General features: G+C 32.1%; 1 non-coding gene across 1 annotated transcript; it reads right to left on the reverse strand.

The window, feature by feature from the left end:
- Positions 1 to 19,404: 19,404 nt before the first annotated feature.
- Positions 19,405 to 19,566, reverse strand: LOC124917747. The gene has a single exon (XR_007097215.1). It is a non-coding gene; the product is annotated as a U1 spliceosomal RNA (small nuclear RNA).
- Positions 19,567 to 20,608: the final 1,042 nt, after the last annotated feature.

The following is a 20,608-nucleotide window of genomic DNA, read 5'->3' on the forward strand; positions in this document are numbered from 1 at the left end:
GTTATTCTCTAGCCAGGCCCATTAATTTATATTATGGTGCATTACGAACAGTTATTTTATCTCTCGATGTGGGAACAAATAGTCGTAATAACGCTTCTTGTTTCTCACACATCCATCACGAGATTAGAAGGGAGAAAAGCTATGGCGTTGCTGCTGGTTCTTGATGGTGAAGAAGCTTTCGTGGAGAGAATAAAGAGACAGAGATTATTGTCATCCGGTAAAAGTTTGTTTTTTCTTTGAGAAGATAACAATGTATATGGTTCTTTCATTTGTCTTCTCTTAAGAATTAATCTGTTTTGGTTACAAAGGAACTTCAGTGATACTGATTTTAAGTTCAGTTTTTTTGCGTTTTCACCTGGGAATGAAAGTCTTGGAATGAAAGTAAGACTGTTCTTGGATAATAAACTTATCGTAAGATTGGTTGATGCTGATTCTTATGGACAATTGATTCCCCTCACAATGATGAAACATTGAGGAAAACCTGAAGTGATTCAAAGTGAGGTTTAATGTTCTGTGCATCATTTTCCATGAAACAATTGAGAATACAACAAAAGAATGAATATCAGATTTTAGGAGGTTCGGCCCACGATAACAATGCATATATCCACTAGGGTCTTACATTCTATAGAATCCAATGGTTTAAGTAACTCTACCTTTTAATGTTAATGAGATTTCTGAATAAGTGGAAATATGTGTGTGCAGAATCTCAGCTATTTAAATCACTCTCAAATCCTAAATGGAATGTGGTAGATATGCACCCTGAAACTGGTGATGTCTCTATTTGACAGAGACTGCAATTGTAATGAACTAAACATAACTTTGTTTGAGAAAGTTTTAAAATATTTGACAAAGTTCCTGCCTTTTGTGCATACTTTCATCCCATAAGGAACCCTTTTTTTGCCTTGAAGGTAGAAGCAATTTGAGAGTTCTGAAAACTTGCTTATCATAGTGAACATGAATTTCTTTAAATGTCTACAATGCAGCCAACCGTCACATATCTTTGGACTTGTAAGAAAGGCTTAAAAGTTGAGGATACCAAGGAACTTCAAATTTGCATTTACCTCTGAATGAATAGATGAAAGACTGCATGTCATAAACCATTTAACATTTTCTTTCTAATCTTCCAGATATTGTTGTGACAAATTCTGTCAAGTTTTCGAAGTTTATACACTAAGATAGAAGGAACTCAACACAAGTCTTTTCCTTCCATTCTACTTTCTCTCAATGTTTTTTTTCACAATATTTAAAGAAAGTACTGAATTTTTAGTAATTAATTAAAATGATTGATTATATTTCTATTCTTATTAATATTTTTATGCCCACCCAATTGAGAATCGAATTTTAGTCAATTTATTAAACGAACTTTAAATTGTTTAATATAAGATTTGAATATCAAGTCTTTTGGGTCTTTGTCTTAAATTGATAAAAATATATATTTTCTTATTTTGTATATTATGGTATTCCGTTGTCATTCCCACATTAACATCAACCCAAAATGCGACTACTAAACTAATAATGGTTACAAGCATATAGAAGATGAAGTCTGCTAATTTTGTAAATACTCATTTCAAGCATATAGAAGATGATGTCAAAATCTCATCACCACAACTGCGTTTTCAACACATTATATGGTGACTTGTGTTTGATCTCGATCATATGTTCCTATTGCTTATTCTCTTTCTTTATAATTAACATGTTACGCTACCTCCAACTTGACACTCTGTTACGATTTCTAAATTTAATAGACTTCTTAACACACGTTATCACTAGCTACATCAAATTATTATCGGGTGTAAATGAGTTTTCAAAATTAAACATAAAGTTGATGGTTCTATTGAGTGACACAAAATATATTTTGTTGCTAAATTGTTTTATCAACAACTTGACATTGATTATGTGAAAATATTTAGTCCCGTAATCAAAACAACAACAATTCACCACACCCCCACAAGGTCCACAACGTTTAAACTTTACAACCACTTGTGGGTGATTCATTTATCAACTAAAATGTGAGTAATGCATTTTTACATGGTACATTACCATTTGATGAAAAAATTTACATTGTACAACCTCCAAATTTTATTTATCCTCGTTCTCCTAATTATGTTTGGTGTTATCACAAAATAATTATTCCATTGAGCTTAGTATTAGTATGCTACATTTTGAGCTACATTTTTTTCTCGAAGATTCACCTAAAACCAAATCGGACAAATCTCTATTTGTATTTCACTTGGATGAAATTACTTTATATATTCTTTTTTATGTTTATGATATTATCTTCAAAGGAAACATACAGCATATATCTCTATAACAATCAACTATTTGAGTGAAGCACCTTCAATCAAAGATCTTAGTAAAGATAAAACATTTTAATCATTTTTTAGGAATGGAAACAACACATACTTTCTTTGGATTGTTCATATAAAGTAATTCAAGACATTTTTACACGGGGTGATATGCTCAAACAAGCCACTAAGCACACATATTGCTTCATTTATTTTTCTCTTGACATGATGGTGATCGACTTTATGATCCTAGAATCTTTAATACTTAGACTCACTTGTCATATCTAGCATTTAGTGTCAATAGAGCATGTTATTTTATGCTTTTATATATATATATATATATATATATATTATAAGTAATTTTTTGATTTGTAATCATTTACACTCACTTGAATATCCTAATCATGTGAACATGCGACTTAATTGTCTTATATTAATAATTAACAATATAACATTATTTATATGCATGTGTCATGTATTTTGACTCTTTAAGTTAGATCTATTAAGTTTATTTGTAAATAAAACATTAAGATTTTGATATTTTAATATACTTAACAAATAACACGTCAACCTATATGAAAATGCTTAAACTCCTCTAGAAGTATTATCTCATATCATGACATATTTGAATTGAAAACAAGATATATAACAATTCAAAATAAATTCTTCAACTCACATATACCACCGTCAATCTCTCATTTAAATATGTATAATTTTCCCAAATAACTCACTCGAAACAACTATTCGAAACATGGTCTTCGTCCATATAAATTCTCAAATTCACCATTCCAATATTTGAATTCTTATTTCAATTGTGAAATACAAACATTTTAAACATTAAATCACTTGTAAATTTTGAATTACATTTATAATTTTGTGGTTTCATTTGATGTGGTCTCCTAAGGTCATCCCGAGACATCAATTCATCATATGGTTAGTCTTATGTGAAAGATTAACAACAAGGGATCGAATCAAGCTTTACATAGATATTCCTGATTCAAAATGCCTTTTTATGTGTTGGAGAAGAAGAAACTATGGATCGTCTATTTGGAAAATGTCCCTTTGCATCGGTGATTTTTGAGCATTTTTTCAAATTCATGGGGTTTCTTAATGTCTCGATAGAATGGAAGGAAGTTAAGGAATTAGATCTCACTAAAACAAAAGCTAATTGCTTCTCTTTTGTTTTCAAGTGTTTCTTTGCTACACTTGTCTATCACATTTGGATGGAGTGAAACTCAAGAGCTTATACAATAATTCGAAATAATGCGAGCAAGTTTGGAGAAATATTTTCTTTGATGGAAACACACCCACACATATGGAGGCAAATTCCCATGAATGGGTAAAATAGGTCGTTATGTCAAAGGTGAAATATCCCGTATCGAAAAGTCAATTAATCTTCTTTGTTTAAGGCATGATAATTTCTCATATTCTTATTGTTGATTGATTGTTAGAGTTGTTTGATTTCCATTTGTTTTGAATTGTTGTATTTTTTATTCCGTTTAAATTAGGGGAAAATGTTGTTTTTGTCTTAATTTCAAGAACTCAAGTTTTTTTTTTCCTTTTTGAGTTTTTTAAATAAAATGGAGTAAGTCAGTTTCCAAAAAAAATATCTTTAACACTGTGTTGATCTTTTTATTGACCAACATGTTACCTAAACTCATTTACACTCACACTAAAATTTAAATCACTGCGAGCACCTGACAATTTTCCATTAAACATTAAATTGATTTTGATCAAACATGATCCAAATAATTGTCCAACATCATTAAAAACATGTTGGAAAACTTTTTAAACTATTGCTCTTGAGGATTATCCCAAGAACAGAAAAACCGTTTTTCAGTTTCTTGAAATTCAAATTTGGGTTCTTTCGTTTGAGATCGATTGATCGATCTTGACTTTCACATAAAATTTATAAATGATCCTAAGATCGATTTCCAATCAAAAAATCCAACAACCAGGCAGCATACAAGCTTATAAAAAATAAAATATAATTTTTTTTAATTGAAACCAGAAGTATAAATTAAAGGGTGATTGAAAGAATGCCAAAGATTGGATAACACTACTTAGACTTTAGGGAAGCTTTGAGGATGCTCAGATCCAAAATTTAAGGCCTTTTACATAATTTTGAAAAATCCAGCAAGCTTGAGCTTTAATGCCGGATTTTCTATAAATCCTGATTTAAAGCTTGAGAGTGGATCTCTTGGCTTTGGAATTGTTAAGGGAGGCTATTTCCTGAAGTCGGTTTATACATCCAAGTGGATTGAATCAACCCAAAGTCATTAATGTCATTTTGGTTGTTCATAGATAAACTTGTCGGATTAGTCATGATTGATGCTTAAATATGCAGGGGAAATGATCACCGAAGTTTTCGAATCAGTCGAAAAGATTGAGAAACAACCAAGTTCCATCTTTGAAAATCAAAGATGATTGTTGTTCTTATCCTTCCAGCGATCGCGACGAAGACAACAACCGTAGGTGAAACGACGTTGTTTCAAGTGTATTTGGCGAACACGGAACACGTCGTTGGCATATCGTCGCATTCCATCAGCGATCCATGTGCTTTGTCAAGTTTCGATTAACGACACTAAGGCGCATGTTAGTGTATCATGTGCGGCGCGGGAGCGCGCGTTCTTCGTTACAGCGGGGTACGCGCTCTTGGGCGTTGGATGAAAATCCAACGTCCATCCAAATGTTGTAATTCTTGTTGCAACGAATCCTTCGGGTTTCTACTACAATAGATTACTGATTTATTTTAATTTTTAAAACCTTAAGGGTTTATTTGAAATTAATTTTTCTTTCACCATTTTGTTTTTAATTTTTTCTTGTAAAATACACAAAATATTAATAATATTTTGCCAAATTTTTATTTCTTTTTAATATAATTTTGGGTTAAATAAATAATTTTTAGGCATCCTAAATTATTTATTTTAATCCCTTGATCTTTCTAAAATTATTTAAAGATAAAATAAGTATAACATTTATCCCAAATATTTTCTTTTCCATTTGAACATTATCCTTAATTATTTATAATTTAATTATCACAATAATTAATCTAATTAATTGGTTAATTAGGTTTTCACCTTGGAGTTAATTATTTTGATTTTATTTATTTGAAAATAAATTAAAATAATTATTTTCATTTTATAAATTTGGTATGTAGATTTGTAGTGTTTATAGAGTTCCCTTCTCGAATCGAGTTTAATTACAATAAACTGGTTATTTAAAATGCTTAGTCGAGTATGACATTTAGCACTAATTTTATCTTATCCAATTTATACTAAGGGTAATAGAACCTGTAGCGTGTTGATGTTGGAGTGACCTGGTGATGCTATGTATAGCATTTCGTCTAGGTGCTTCCAAGCGTTACTTTAAGGATCTTTCCATGATTATTATCCTAACAATGATAAATCTTGAAATCATATTTTGCAAATCTTAACAAAGTATTTGTAAAATCCATGGGATAATGATACATAGATAATCATAGGTATTGAAAAATTAATTCCTGTAAAGCATAAATATCAATAGATTATTCAAAATTAGTCATGTATGAATGACTAATGGCTTAATGTCATGAGACATGGAAGGGAACATGAAAGTTTTAGAAACTTTTATGTGGGATACTAACAAGTAACATCTTAAGGTGATCATATGTATATGATCACGAGACTACCAATATATGAGTCTTGGTGAAAAGTGTCAAGCTTGCTTATGGGACTTACTAATAAGTAATGCGTTGGACGATCATATACAAATGATCAGGGTACTATCAAAAGATAGATTTATTGCGGGAGCTGAAAAACTTGCCAAGGAGGTTACCAACAAGTGATGTCGAAGATGATCATATACATATAATCATGGAACTATCAATATTTAGGCTTTTGTGCTTATGAATTGAAAGGAGAATACCTATTGAAAATAGGACTTTGGATTGGAGTACCTATCGAGAGATATGGTCTTGAGATACATATCGAGCGATAGGGTTTTTAACAAAATTGTATACAAACAATGTCTCGACCTATAGATAGATAGGTTTTTTGGCAGAATTGTATACAAACAATGTCTCGACCTATTGACATATAGGGTTTTCGGCAGAAACGTGTACGAACAATATCTCGACCTTTCAAAAAATTGGGTTTAGATTACCTAATGTAAATTAGGGTTTTGACTGGATTATGTACGTATGATCTCATGTCCTTGTCGGTAGACAAGATTGTTAACGGATAATCTACAAATGATTTATATGCTTGTCAACAAACAAGTCTTACAACAGAATCGTGTACGAACAATTTCTCGTACCTATCGACAGATAGAGTTTCTGACGGGATCATATACAAATGATGTCTCGATCTATCGACATATATGTTTTTCACTGGATCATGTATGTATGATCTCAAGTCCTTATCGACAAACAATATTGCTAACGAATCATCTACAAATGATCTTTATGCTTGTAAATAAATAAATCTTACAACGAAATTGTGTACAAATTATTTATAAGACCTATTGACATAGAAAGGTTATGACTAAATCATACACAAATGATGTCTCGACATATCTACAAATAGAGTATAAATTACCTATTAACAAATAGGGTTTGGAAGATGGGATCGTGTACGAACAATCTCATATACCTATCGACACATAGGGTTTAGGTTACCTAATGACAACTAGGGTTTAAAAACGGGATTGTGTACGAACAATCTCATGTACCTATTAACAGATAGGGTTTAGGTTACCTAATGAAAATTAGAATTTAGAAACGTGATCATGTATAAACGATCTCATGTAGCTATCAACAAATAGGGTTTAGGTTACCTAATCACAATTAGGGTTTAAAAACAGGATCGTGTACGGACGATCTCACGTATCTATCAACAAATAGGGTCTAGGTTACCTAATGATAATTAGGGTTTAAAAATGGGATTGTGTACGAACGATCTCACGCACCTATCGACAAATAAAGTTTAGGTTACCTAATGACAATTAGGATTTAAAAACGGGATCGTGTACGAACGATCTCACGTACCTATCGACATATAGAATTTATGTTACCTAATAAAAATTAGGGTTTAAAAACGGGATTGTGTACAAACGATTTCATGTACCTATCCACATATAGAGTTTATGTTATTATCAAACCCTTAGGGGTTTGAAAACGGAATCTTGTACGAACAATCTCACGTGCCTATCAACAAATAGGGTTTAGGGACCTAAAAATAATAAGGGTATTGGACGGTATCGTCTATGAATGATCTCATGTACCTATCAAAAAATAGGGTTTAAGGTACCTAACAATAATTAGGGATTTGATACATAACTACAATTAGGGTTTTTTAGAGGATATATCCGTCCATGAATGATAATAATTCATGACCGACAACATTATTGACCAATATGTCGATGTGTGGTAGTAGGAAATGATCTTTAGGCCTGGCCTTATTCAGATCCAGATAATCTATGCACACATTTATTTTCCCGTATTTCTTCAAAACCGGGAACTATATTAGTTATCCAGGTAGGATATTCCACTACCTTGAGAAATTCAGCTTTGAGTTTCTTTCAGACTTCTTCTATAGTTTTGGTCACGACCTCCTCTTTCATCCGTCTGAGCTTTTGTTTTACTAGATTAGCGTCTGGATAAAGAGGAATATTATATTGTGTGATATTTGGATCAATGCCGGGCATATCGTTTTATGACTAGGCGAAGATGTATTTGTTGTCTTTTAATATATCAACTAACTCTAAACGCTCTTGCGTGTTTAATTTTTTGTCGATTAATACGATCTGAGGATCGCTGGCTGTGTTTAAATTGATTTCGATTGTCTTTTCCGCTAAGGAGACAATCTCATCCTCATATTCTAAGAGGTGTTTGGTTTCGAAGTTCTAGTCAGAGTAAAAGGAAAGATCATTTCTACTCATACATTCAAAGTCAATTTCTGATGATACATCGAGAGGTTTATTACATTTAAGAAACAATAATTTGATAAGATCATTATTCAATGTACAATATTTTAAATCTATATACACATGAGAGGAGAAAGAGTTCTATCTTCGTCAATCAAAGTATCTACGAATGAAAGGGAATCGGTTCCTTGAGGACCAAAAAAGTTAACTTCCTAAGTTGGACCAGTTGTCTTGGGAATCCGAGTCAAGTTTCCAGGACGTCGCGCCAATAGTCCATTCTTTTCCTAACCATGTAAACATAAGGGTTAAATTTATGAGGACAATCTGAAAAGATTTTGAGACTTGGAAAATATCTCTGTAATTATGGATTGGTAAGTGTTTGGGGAAGTCAAAGCATAAGGTTCTTTGTCCCTCATAGATGAATTGTCCATTCAAGATTGGTGAAATAGTTATGCGTCGCTTGGATATCTTCTCCTTGCAGATTTCTTCGAATCTTGTAGGGACATATCCAAAACTGTGGAGATTCATGTTACAACATGGTTGTGGGAATGATGGTATGCAATTGGCATCCGAGACTAAACCCATGCTAGGGAAATATCCCATTTTGTGCATCATTCTAATAGAGGGGAAGTTAAACATACTAAAGTCAAGGTGTTTGGATGAGTCATTACCTTTTGGGAAGATCGGACATATCTCGAACCCACCTAGCTCAACCTCAAGGGTGTCAATATGGGTAGACCCAATGAATACTACAATATCGGTTTCCTCGTTGACTATGATAACATGATCGTTGGCTATGATCTTGAGCTTTTGGTGCAGCGTAGAGGCTATAGTCTTGACTAGATGCAGTCATGGTCTTCCTAAGATCAAGTTATAGGAAGCTTGCATGTTGATGATGTAAAAGTCAACTTGAAAGGGTATGTCGGCCACTCAAATGGTGCATTTAAGGCACCCCATTATCTCACGGTGAGAGTTTTTGAAGCCTCTGACACACAAGTCAAATGGTAGGATCATGTCTCTAGATACGCTTATCTTCTCAAGAGTCCTCTAAGAACATATGTTGAGAGTGGATCCATTGTCTATCAAGACCATTGAAATAGTCTTTCCCCCCATTTGCACAAAAATGTAAAGGGATTTATCATGGTTTAATTCAGTTGACGGATGATCCTTGTCTTTAAAGTTGATCATATTATGTTGGGAACTGGTGGAAATGATTCCTACTAATTCCTCTAGGGTGGTGTTGACAGGGATACTGGCCTTGCTTAACTCATTGAGGATTACTTTCTTGTCACGATAGAGTACATCATGATTTCCCAAATGGAAATGTTAGCATTCATCCTGTATAGTTGACTTAGGAGGTTGTCTCATAGATTAAAAGCTCTAAATGGTCTTCCTTTCTTTTCCATACTGGTGGTTGGCAAGTGGATGACATATTGACCGGTATGGTTTCATGAAATTGGGTTGAAAATTTAATCCACGACGTGTTGTCATTATGTCTATCGAGCGTAGGTGTGGGCAGTCATTTTTGACTTTCATCATTCAAAAGTTTTATCGTAATGGGTTTTAAACTTCTTTTTAGGTTAGAGATCAATCATGTTAATTTCTAGTCCGGTGTCATAGATTAGGTCCAGTAACGCTTTGGTGTCAAAAGATGTTTCATTAGTTGTGAACATGTTGACTTGGTGATCTGGTAACGGATTCTTGGCTATTTTCGGCTTGGCGATCACGTTTTGATCTATCAAGTCTTAGAATAGATTTTTAAGGACATTATAAGTATCGGTATCATGGCCCATTGATTTATGGTAGTCACACCAAGTGTTCTCATACTTTCTCAAAAATGGTCTGCCCGTTCTTAGGGTGAGGGGTTTGATCAAACTCTTCTCTTGTAGAATTTTTATTACCTGAATTTGGGAGGTCTATGTGTCTTTGGAGGTGTGGGTTTAGTAGGGGTTGCTGTACCTACCTTAGCATGCAGATGCGTTCTTGGGCTCGTCTTTTGAGGAGGGCGTTCATTTCAGGTAGTGGTTACATAGTGTACTTTTGTCTTCTCCTTTCTCAGGAAAAGACTTAGAGGTGGGTAGTTTTGACTACTTTTCGCTCTCTCCCTTCTTTCTCGATAGAGTCAACGAGATTATTGCCGATTTTTATCAATTTCTTCATATTTTGAAAGGTTTTGACAGCGAATCCAACATAATATTGTTCGTTAATACTTTTTAAGATCATATCGAAATGTCGTTGTTCGCTTGGGTGAGAATCAATTTCCTCGGCGACAACTTTCAATCTTTCGATAAATAGGGATAAATTCTAATTTTCTCCTTGTTTGATATTCTTCAACCTCTTTTTTGGTCGTTCCAAGTTGAGGTGCATAGAGAAGCGTTCTATGAATGTTGCAGCCAGTTTCTTGGTACTTTATAGATATACTATCTTTTGTTAGTGATACCAGCGTAGAGCAGCGTCATCAAGATACTGGGGGAATAAGTGAAGAACTATTGGTTATCCAAGTCGCAATGGGGTTATTGAAGAAGTGTACATTTTGAAAAAGACTAACGAGTTGCTTTTTCTGATGAACTTAAATATGGCTAGTAGTTTAACACCTAATGGAATGACCGTTCGTTCAACAATTTTTATAGCATATTTCCAATCATATTGTTCTTTATTGCTTTTGACCTTAAACATTTTGTTTAGTTGGGCTTGCATCTTTGCATGCATGGCTTGAACTTGAGCAATATGGAGTTGATATTCCGTTAGCGGTGGTTGATCAACCACTAGAATATGTCTTTCATGTGGTCTTAAGAGGTTGAGTACCTCCCCATGTGTCCCATGTTGTGCTCGTGTGGTTTGGTCGAAATCCTCTTTGGAGTCTTTGTAAAGAGAGAATTCTTCTTGAGCTTGTGGACCAGTAGGACGGGGGTTAATGGGAGTGAACATAACCGTGATAAACTGTGTAGGAAATTAAGAGAAAGAAGGCATGTTTTGGGATGTGGACGAGATTTATTGATTAGCTAAAGAGTTATACTATGCTTTTAAGCTTTTTCATTTGTACAAAAAGGGTAAAACTTAGGGATCCTCTTTAGGGGGAGCGAGTTCGACTACAGCAAGTGGAGGTGATAGAGCCTTCACTTTCTTCTTCTACTTGTTGGCAGTGGAATTCGTCCATGATTTGGTCGATGTAGTCTTTGCGATCCTAGGGGATTCCAATCTTGATGCAATCATACCAGAGTTCCAGATAGTCAGATAAGTCATTGTGTTGGATTGGCCTGTATATGACCACCACACAATTATGGCAGGGGGCATGCAGTCGCTCCTGAACTATTTGAACAATTCACTGGTATAGTATACAGTAATCTATTTGAGGTCCATGAGTACAATTATGGGTTGATTACTAATTAGATAGACCATTTTCTTGATACCGTACCATGGTAGAAGCTCTCGAATGGTATCATTGTCGTGAACGGGGAGTTCCGGCTTGATGTGCCTGAAGCGTCGATTTTGAAGGGCAGCACCCATCACATTGCCATGAAGTGGAGCAGGAATCTGCTTCAACTTCTCTAGAAGCCAGACATAGAGGATGGTAGGAGCTTCTCTTTGGTTGAGAGAGTAGGAAAATTATGACTTGTTGAGACCCATAAGTGTCTTTGCTAGGATGATCTTAGTAGGATCCTTATTTCCACCTCTAAGATGATAGACTACCTCCAAGATTTTTAAGGATGGAGGGCGATTGATCGAGGGAGCGAGAATGAAATAAGCTACCATAATGGTCATGGTAAACAGAGAAGTGTCGAAACTCTGTGGAGAGATTTCTTCGGTTTGGGTTGCCACCTTGACTCAGCGAGGAAGGTCCAAATAAGTTCTGGCGAGAATTTTGTCCGCCACGGTTCTCGTTTAGCCGAGCTACAGTAAGTTCATATGATCATGAAAAACAATAGCTCTAACATAAATCACGATTTTGAAGTCCTTACAAGGATAAATTTTAAAACACAATTTTTAAGTCAAATTTTGGGATCTTTCAAATTAGACCATTTTAAGGATTGATTTTTGTTCCATTAATTTTGAAATGATGAATATAATTGATCTAAATCAAAATAAGAACATCACAACATCATTAAAACAGTTTTTGAAGATTGAATTAAAATCCAAAAATAATCAAAATCAAATTATGATTAAACATGATCAAATTGATGAAACATATACTTGGAATTCATCCTAACATATTAACAAACATGTATAACAACTAATTGGACCCAAAAAATCCAGATTAAAACCAAAAATACCGAATTTCAAAAACTCAAATTTCAAGCTTTATTTTTAGAAATTTCATATTGATCAAACATGATTACAGTTAATTGAAAATCATTTTAACATGTTAATAAACATGTATAGCAATTAACTAGATAAAAAAAATTCAGATTTAAACCAAAAACAAGAAGATTTTAAAAAATCAGTTTTCAAACTTAATTTTTCAAAATTTTGATTCAAGTTGATTTGATCGATTCTCTTTCAACAGAAAATAATACATGATATATATATATATAATGATTCTCAACAAAGAAATCACATAATCAAACTTAAAAACACGATCAAACTAATCAAAGTAGGAAATTTTGAAAAAATTCAAATTTTCAATTACAAAACGAAATACAAGACTTCTGGATTCATATAAACACTTGGAGAATACTCCTGGAAGGTGTTGGAAGCTATCTAGAAGCCTGGATTGAAGTTTGGATCGTCGGAGGAAGTTTTGGACAGAATCTTCAAGGTTTGATTAAATGTGTAATTTGTGGTTGTTCTTCAATGATTTTCTTCATAGAGCAATGAGGAGTATTTATAGTGTAGATAGATCGGTTGAAGCAAGCCAATTTGAGACGGATTTGACCTCCAGGGAGCTTATCTTCAAAATCATATCCCGTAGTTGGCAATCTTATCTAGGGAAGGATAAGGCTAAAGGATAAGGGCGAATTGTATGCGTCGATGAGAGGAGCATGTGGCCGAAATTTGAAGGGTAAGGACAACTTTGCGTGAGCTGTCCCTTCTAGAAGAACCGCGTCGACGATGTCGCGATTTAGGCGAGCCATGCGTCCCAACAAAGAAGACGAAGGAATCAGCATCGTTTCGAGTGACAACACCGATTTCTGTTTGGTTCCGTCCGCGGTCAGCCTAGGTGACTAATGATGTTAATTTGTCCCTTTAGTTGATCGGGTGTGGGCGGTTGCATGTTGGATCCGGTGTAGCGAGCGTCTGGCGCGTTTTGGGCTGTTGGATGACATCTGAGCGCTCTTCTGATAGTCTAGAATTTTGCAAGATTAAAAATAATTTTAGATACACATGATTATCAAATTTTATTTTTATTTAAAAGATTTATTAAAATCGATTTTTAATTCCTTTTAAATTCTGTTCTTCATCAAAAAAAATTCACAAAATATATTTCTGGAATCATAATAAAAATTATGATCATAATTTATTTATTTTTGGTATTTTTAGGAATTTTGAAATATTTTATTTAATTGGTTTAAGTCATGAATTAAACATAAATCATGATTAAATCAAAGTTAAATAAATACAATATTTTATCCTCAAATTATTTTGGAATTTTAAATAATTTCATTAGTTAGGATTTAATTATCATTAATCCTTAATTAAGTTTTAATTCATTCTTTAAGTTATTTTGAATATAAAATTCAAAATATTATTTAATATTATTAAAAATAATAACATTATTTGAAAATAAGGTAAGTCCAATTTTCATGCTTACAAACATGTAATTGATTATTTTGTATACGTCTAAGTGATTATATATATATATATATATATATATATATATATATATATATATATATATATATATATATAATTTACGTACCAATATATTTAAAATTAAATTTAATTGTTTTAAAAATTAAAATTCGGGTTGAACCATTGGTTATACCGATCGGACCAAAGTTCGCCCAAAAACCGGGTTGATGATCGGAATGATTTTCTAAACCATACTTATTAAAGAGTGCAAAATAATTTATTTTGTATGAGAATAGTTTTGTATGATATCATATTTATAAATGTTGGGTCTAGCTAATATGTTGAGTTTGGGAAATATGAGCTGAAAGCCAAAGTAAAATAAAAGTTTTCTTAAACAAATATTTATTTATAGAGCAAGACATCTATAAATATAAAATAAGAAAAAAAAGAGATAACATAAAGAAAAGTAATGATTAAATAATCAGAGTTTTTGCGAGACGATTGGGTAGTACAACAATATCGGTTTTTGCTTGAATCACATATGGTGAATTATTGCGGCGTTCTCTACCATCTAACTAATCTAGATCTTTGTTTGGACTTCTCTCATATATTCATTTGAGTATTCCACTTCGGTGAGATCTTTTCTTGTTATTGTTCTTGTAACTACTATTAACGATGAAGACTTAGTATTTTAGTGAACATTTAGGGTGTTAGAGAAGACTTGGTGTAACTCATTACAATATAAGAAATATTCTTTTAAGAAGTTTATGGATCCCGTGATTTTTTTCCTTGTTAAATTTTCCACGCTAAATTGATGTATCCCTGTTTGCTTGATTTTATTGTTTACTTGATTATCTCATTGTGGCACATAAAGTTTTCTCCAACATCTAGGATGTTAGAGAAGACTTTCTGGTAACTCATTACAATATAATGAATGTGTTTTTAAGAGGTCTATATTTCCCGTAATTTTATCCTTGTTGTATTTTCCACGCTAAATTGATGTGTATTGCTTGATTTTATTGTTTAATTGTTATTTGGTGATTTTTTCTAAAATTAAACATTATCTGAGAATAAGTTAGATTGTAAGATGTTTTGAATGATGATGTAATAAATCATCTTTTTTCCAATGAAAAAGTTAGTGAAATGTTTTGTATTAAATATGACATGATAAGGATTCAACACATATATTCTATTAGTTAAAGCATTATTTTTTTTATTATTGCAGTTTATTTATTAGCAATGATATTATTTTTATATCAAAAATATTACAAAGAGAACAAATAATGTATTAAAGTATTTACTAATTAATATATAGTTGTTAGGAAAACTTTAATACAATACCATCTATAATCAAAACATAATAAATTAAATAAAGTATTAATTAATTTAATTAACTCACATCTATATATATATATAATGATGCTTAATTTTTAAAGTATTCGGATTGTCAGGTCGAGAGCTGTGGTTAATTTGGATACTTGGGTCGGATTGTGGGTTGACCCGTTTTTAAATTTAAAACGTTTAAAAATAAAATAAAAAATGCTAGACGTATGTTTCGATTTGCAACCTAACAAAACAAATACAACTCTTTAACCAACTAGGCTACAAAGACTTTATATTTTAAATTCAACACCAAATTTGATAAACGCGGGACGTTTTAATATTAATATAAGTTCAACTTTTTAACTAACTAATCTATATATATAATGATGCTTATTTTTTAAAGTGTCCGGATTGCCGGGTCGAGAACTGTGGTTAATTTGGATACTTGGTTCGGATTGTGGGTTGACCCGTTTTTAAATTTTAAACGGTTAAAAATAAAATTAAAAATGCTTGAGGTATGTTTCGAACTTGCAACCTAACAAAACAAGTACAACTCTTTAACCAACTAGGCTACAAAGACTTTATATTTTAAATTAAACACCGAATTTGATAAACGCATGACGTTTTAATATTAATATAAGTTAAACTTTTTAACTAACTAATCTATATATATATATAATGATGCTTAATTTTTAAAGTGTCCGGATTTTCGGGTCGAGAGCTGTGGTTAATTTGGATACTTGGATCGGATTGTGGGTTGACCCGTTTTTAAATTTAAAACGGTTAAAAATAAAATTAAAAATGCTAGAGGTATGTTTCGAACTTGCAACCTAACAAAACAAGTACAACTTTTTAACCAACTAGGCTGCAAAGACTTTATATTTTAAATTAAACACCAAATTTGATAAACGCGAGACGTTTTAATATTAATATAAGTTCAACTTTTTAACTAACTAATATATAATAATGTTGAGTAAATTGATACTTGGGTCGGATTGTGGGTTGACCCACCCATAAATTTAAAACGGTTAAAAATAAAATTAAAAATGTTATCCGTAATTTTTTTCACGATTTTTTATATTATTACTTTGCACGGGCTAAATGCTAGTTTTCTCTAATTCTTGTTATTCTTTCTTGGTTAATCCTTATATTTTTTTCAAAATCATTGTGTTGCATATACTACATAAAATAAGTCACTTACTTGATGTTGTAAATTAAAAGGATACATGATATTTTTTATTTATATTTTTGTAATTAATTATGGAGAACTAGCATTAATCTCACCGTCGTGACAAAGATATATGAGTGAAAATTAATGATGAAATCCCTCATTTGATTGTGTCAATTCATTGAGCTCAGGATCCTCCAGTTGGAAAGAGAATTGAAGTTTAATAAATTTTGATTGAAACTCTTCTTATCAATCCTTTAAACTCATGATCCTCTAGTTGGAAAGAGAATGGTAGTTCAATGGACTTCCATTGAAAATCTTTTAGTTAATCAATAGACATAACATATATTTCTTAGATACATACTTATAATTTCTTACAACTTGATACTCTATGTTCTATTGTTGTTAATGAATTTTTTGAAAATACCAATATTTATGGAAAATTGAATAGGTAAGTCAAGTTTCTTTTAAATATAAGATAATAAATAGTTATTAATCATTTATGTATAATTTTATATATATATATATATATGGCAGATTAATGTTAATTTCAATAATAATGGATACATATAAACCCAAAGTAAGACAATATTCCCTGTATGAGCAACCTAAGCAGTTTCCCTTAGCAACAAATTATGATGTATTAAATCAACTTGAGTTGATCTTAATTAAGAACCTTTGGATGTGCAATGAAAGTAAATAATTTGTTAGCCACGTCTTCATTTTATATTAGGGTCGAACACTAATAATTATCCTTCTTAGAGAAAAAATTATGACTTTGCTGTTGGTTCTTCATTTGGGTGGTCAATAGTCAAGAAACTTTCGAGGAGGATTATTGAATATGTCTAAAAGGTTTTTTTTTTTAAGAAAGATAAGTTGTTGGGAAGATAACAAGGTAAGGGTTGTTTCATTTGTTTTCTCTTAAAGAAGTAATCGGTGTTTGTTACAAACAACTTCAATGATATTTTACAAATAAATCTTCCATATGTTCCTATTTATTTTCAATGTTAGAAAGAATTTAACTTCACCTTAATCTTACAGGAAAATAATTTTGTGTCAATTTTTACTATGTCAATTTTATTCATGTCACTTCTTACCTATACTAACAAAAAAAAAATTGATATAAGAATTAGATTGTTTAACCAATAAAAAATGATATGGAGATACAAAAATTAATAAAATAATTAGTGAATTCAATTCTTTTTGTTTCTCATTGCTTTTTTAAGACCATATAAACTTTTGACAAGCTTAGAAACTTCATAATTATGTCACTTCATTAGATTACATTATTCCCTTTAGCAATAAAAAGTACCAATATATTTAAATTTCATTTTTTTAAAACTAAAATTCAGTCCAACCGACCAAACCATTAATATGACCGGTCGAACCGAGTTCGCCCCAAAATGGTTGGACCGGTCGGACCTAGTTCGCCCAAAAAACTGGGTGGATAATCGGAACGATTTTCTGAACAATACTTATTAGAGAGTGAAAAATAATTTATTTTGTATGAATAGTTTTGTATGATAATATCATATTTATAAAGGTTAGGTCTAGCTCATACGTTGGGTTTGGATAATATGGACTGAAAACTAAAGTAAAATAAAACTTTTCTTAAACAAATATTTATCTATAGAACAAGACAACTATAAATATAAAATAATAAAAAAAGAGAAAGTCAGAGATATATAACAACATAAACAAAAGTAGTAATTAAATATTCAGATTTTTTGCGAGATGATCGAGCAGTCCAACAATATCGGTTTTGGATTGAATCACATGTGGTGAATCTTTGAAGCGTTCTCTACCATCTAATCAATCTAGAAAATTTTGACTTCTCTCATATACCCGGTTTTTTTGTGAATCAAAACTTTCTTTCATTTTCAATGTGGGACAAGTACTAATAATTATCTTTCTTGTTTCCCACACTGCCGTCACTCACGACATAAGAAAAGAGAGAAAAAAAATTATGGCTTTGTTGTTGGTTCTTCAATTGAGTGGTCAATAGTCAAGAAACTTTCGAGGTGGATTAATGTAGACAGAGATTATAGACATATGTCCGGTAAAGGTTTTTTGGATAGAAAGATAAGCTTTTGGGAAGATAACAAGGTAAGTGTTGTTTCATTTGTTTTCTCTTAAAAAGTAATCGGTGTTTGTTACAAACAACTTCAATGATATGAATTTTTAATTTCAGTTTTTGAGTTATCACTTAGGAATGAAATGAAGAGTAGTTTCATATGTAAAATTCTTTGAGTTTAAAGTCAACCATATTGTTGTTGCATTTACTTACAGTAAGATTTTGCTTGATGCCGAACTTATGGACAATCGATTCCTCCACATTGGTGAAAGGGGAAAGTCTGAAGTGATTCAAGATGAGGTTTAAGGTTTTTGTGCATCATTTCCACAAACAATTGAAAATACAATAAAGGAATGAATATAGATTTGACCAACAATAACATGGGAATCCAATGGTCCAAGTAACTCTATACCTTACAATGTTCATGGGATTTCTAGCCAATTGTTCAAGTAAACTATACCTTACAATGTTTATAGGATTTATAGTTGAGTGAAAATATGATACAATTGTAAGGCTTTATCAATTTGTTTGAGTTGTAAAGTTGTGTTTGTAGAATCTCAACTCTTTAAATTACTTTTCATACTCTCAAACCCTAAATAGAATGGAGAATGAACTTCATCAAAAAAATCAAGTCCTTCATTTGATTGTGTCAATCCATTGAACTCATGATCCTCTAGTGAACACAGAAAACATTTTGGATCAACCAATACCAGCTTATTTTTGTTTTATTTGTCATAAATGGCAATTTTGCTTTTCATATGGTGAGTAAGTTAATGCTTCCTTGAAATGTAAAATAATTTCTATTAATATATATAGAACAAAATAAACTATTGATAAATAAATATAATTAATAAATTTTAGTTATATTTAAATTTACATGATGGAACAAAAATAAGGGAACATTTAGACTTAGAGAATAGGTAGAGGCCGCGCGAACGCAGGCCCCCTCAGGAACAAATTATGACGTAGATTCAACCAACATGGGCTGATCTTAAGCAAGCACCCTTTCTATGTGCAATGAAAGTCACTGACCTAGGCCATGAACCTTCTTGATCGTCCAAAGACCCCGTCCAGGTAAGTAAGTAATCAAGTTGACAGGCCCATCATTTTATATTAAGGTGGATTGCAAATCAATTCTTCTATCTCCCGATGTGGGAAAAAATACTCTTCCATCTCTCGATGTGGGAACAAATACTCGTAATAATGCTTCTTGTTTCTCACACCGCCATGACGAGATCAGAAGTAGGGAGAAAAAATATGGCGTTACTGCTGGTTATTCATTTGGGTGGTTTAGAAGCTTTTGAGAAGAGAGATAGTAATGGAGACCGATAACAATGTATAGGGTTCTTTCATTTGTCTTCTCTTAAGAAGTAATCTGTGTTTGTTACAAAGGAACTTCAGTGATACTGATTTTAAGTTCAGTTTTTGAGTTTTCACCTGGGAATGAAATTAAGATTTTGTTTGTAAAAGATCTTTGAATTTGCAGTTAGTAGTTCTAATGTAAAAGATATTTGAATTTGCAGTTAGCTGGACTGTTGTTGCATTTACTAATAAGCTATCGATTCCCCCACAATGATAAAATTTCGGGGAAAGCTTAAAGTGATTCAAAGTAAAGCTTAAGGTTTTGTGCATCATTTTAGGAGGTTTCATCCACAATAACAATGTATATATACACCAGGGTCTTTCATTCTGTAGAATCCAATGGTTCAAGTAACTCTACCTTACAATGTTCATGAGATTTCTGAATGAGTGAAAATATGATGCAATTGTATGGTTTATGAATTTGTTTGACATGTAAATTTGTGTTTCCAGAATCTCAGCTCCTTTAGTTACTTTTCTTACTCTAAAATCCTAAATAGAATGGAGAAGGAAAGGGAAAAGAAAAGGGAGACAAAAGCCCAATGTAGTAGAAAAGTACCCTGGAACTGGTGATGTATCTATTTGATAGATACTGCAATTAACATGTACTAAAACTAAAATTTAATTGAGAAAATTTGTAAATATTTGACTAAGTATTCCTGCCTTTTGTGCTTACTGTCGTCACAAAAGGAGCCCTTTACATAGCCTGGAAGGTAGAAGCAATTGAGAGTTGGTCTTAAAACTTGTAGTTGTGGATTGTGCCTC

This window comes from Impatiens glandulifera, unplaced genomic scaffold, assembly GCF_907164915.1.
Source record: "Impatiens glandulifera unplaced genomic scaffold, dImpGla2.1, whole genome shotgun sequence".
NCBI classification, from domain to species: domain Eukaryota; kingdom Viridiplantae; phylum Streptophyta; class Magnoliopsida; order Ericales; family Balsaminaceae; genus Impatiens; species Impatiens glandulifera.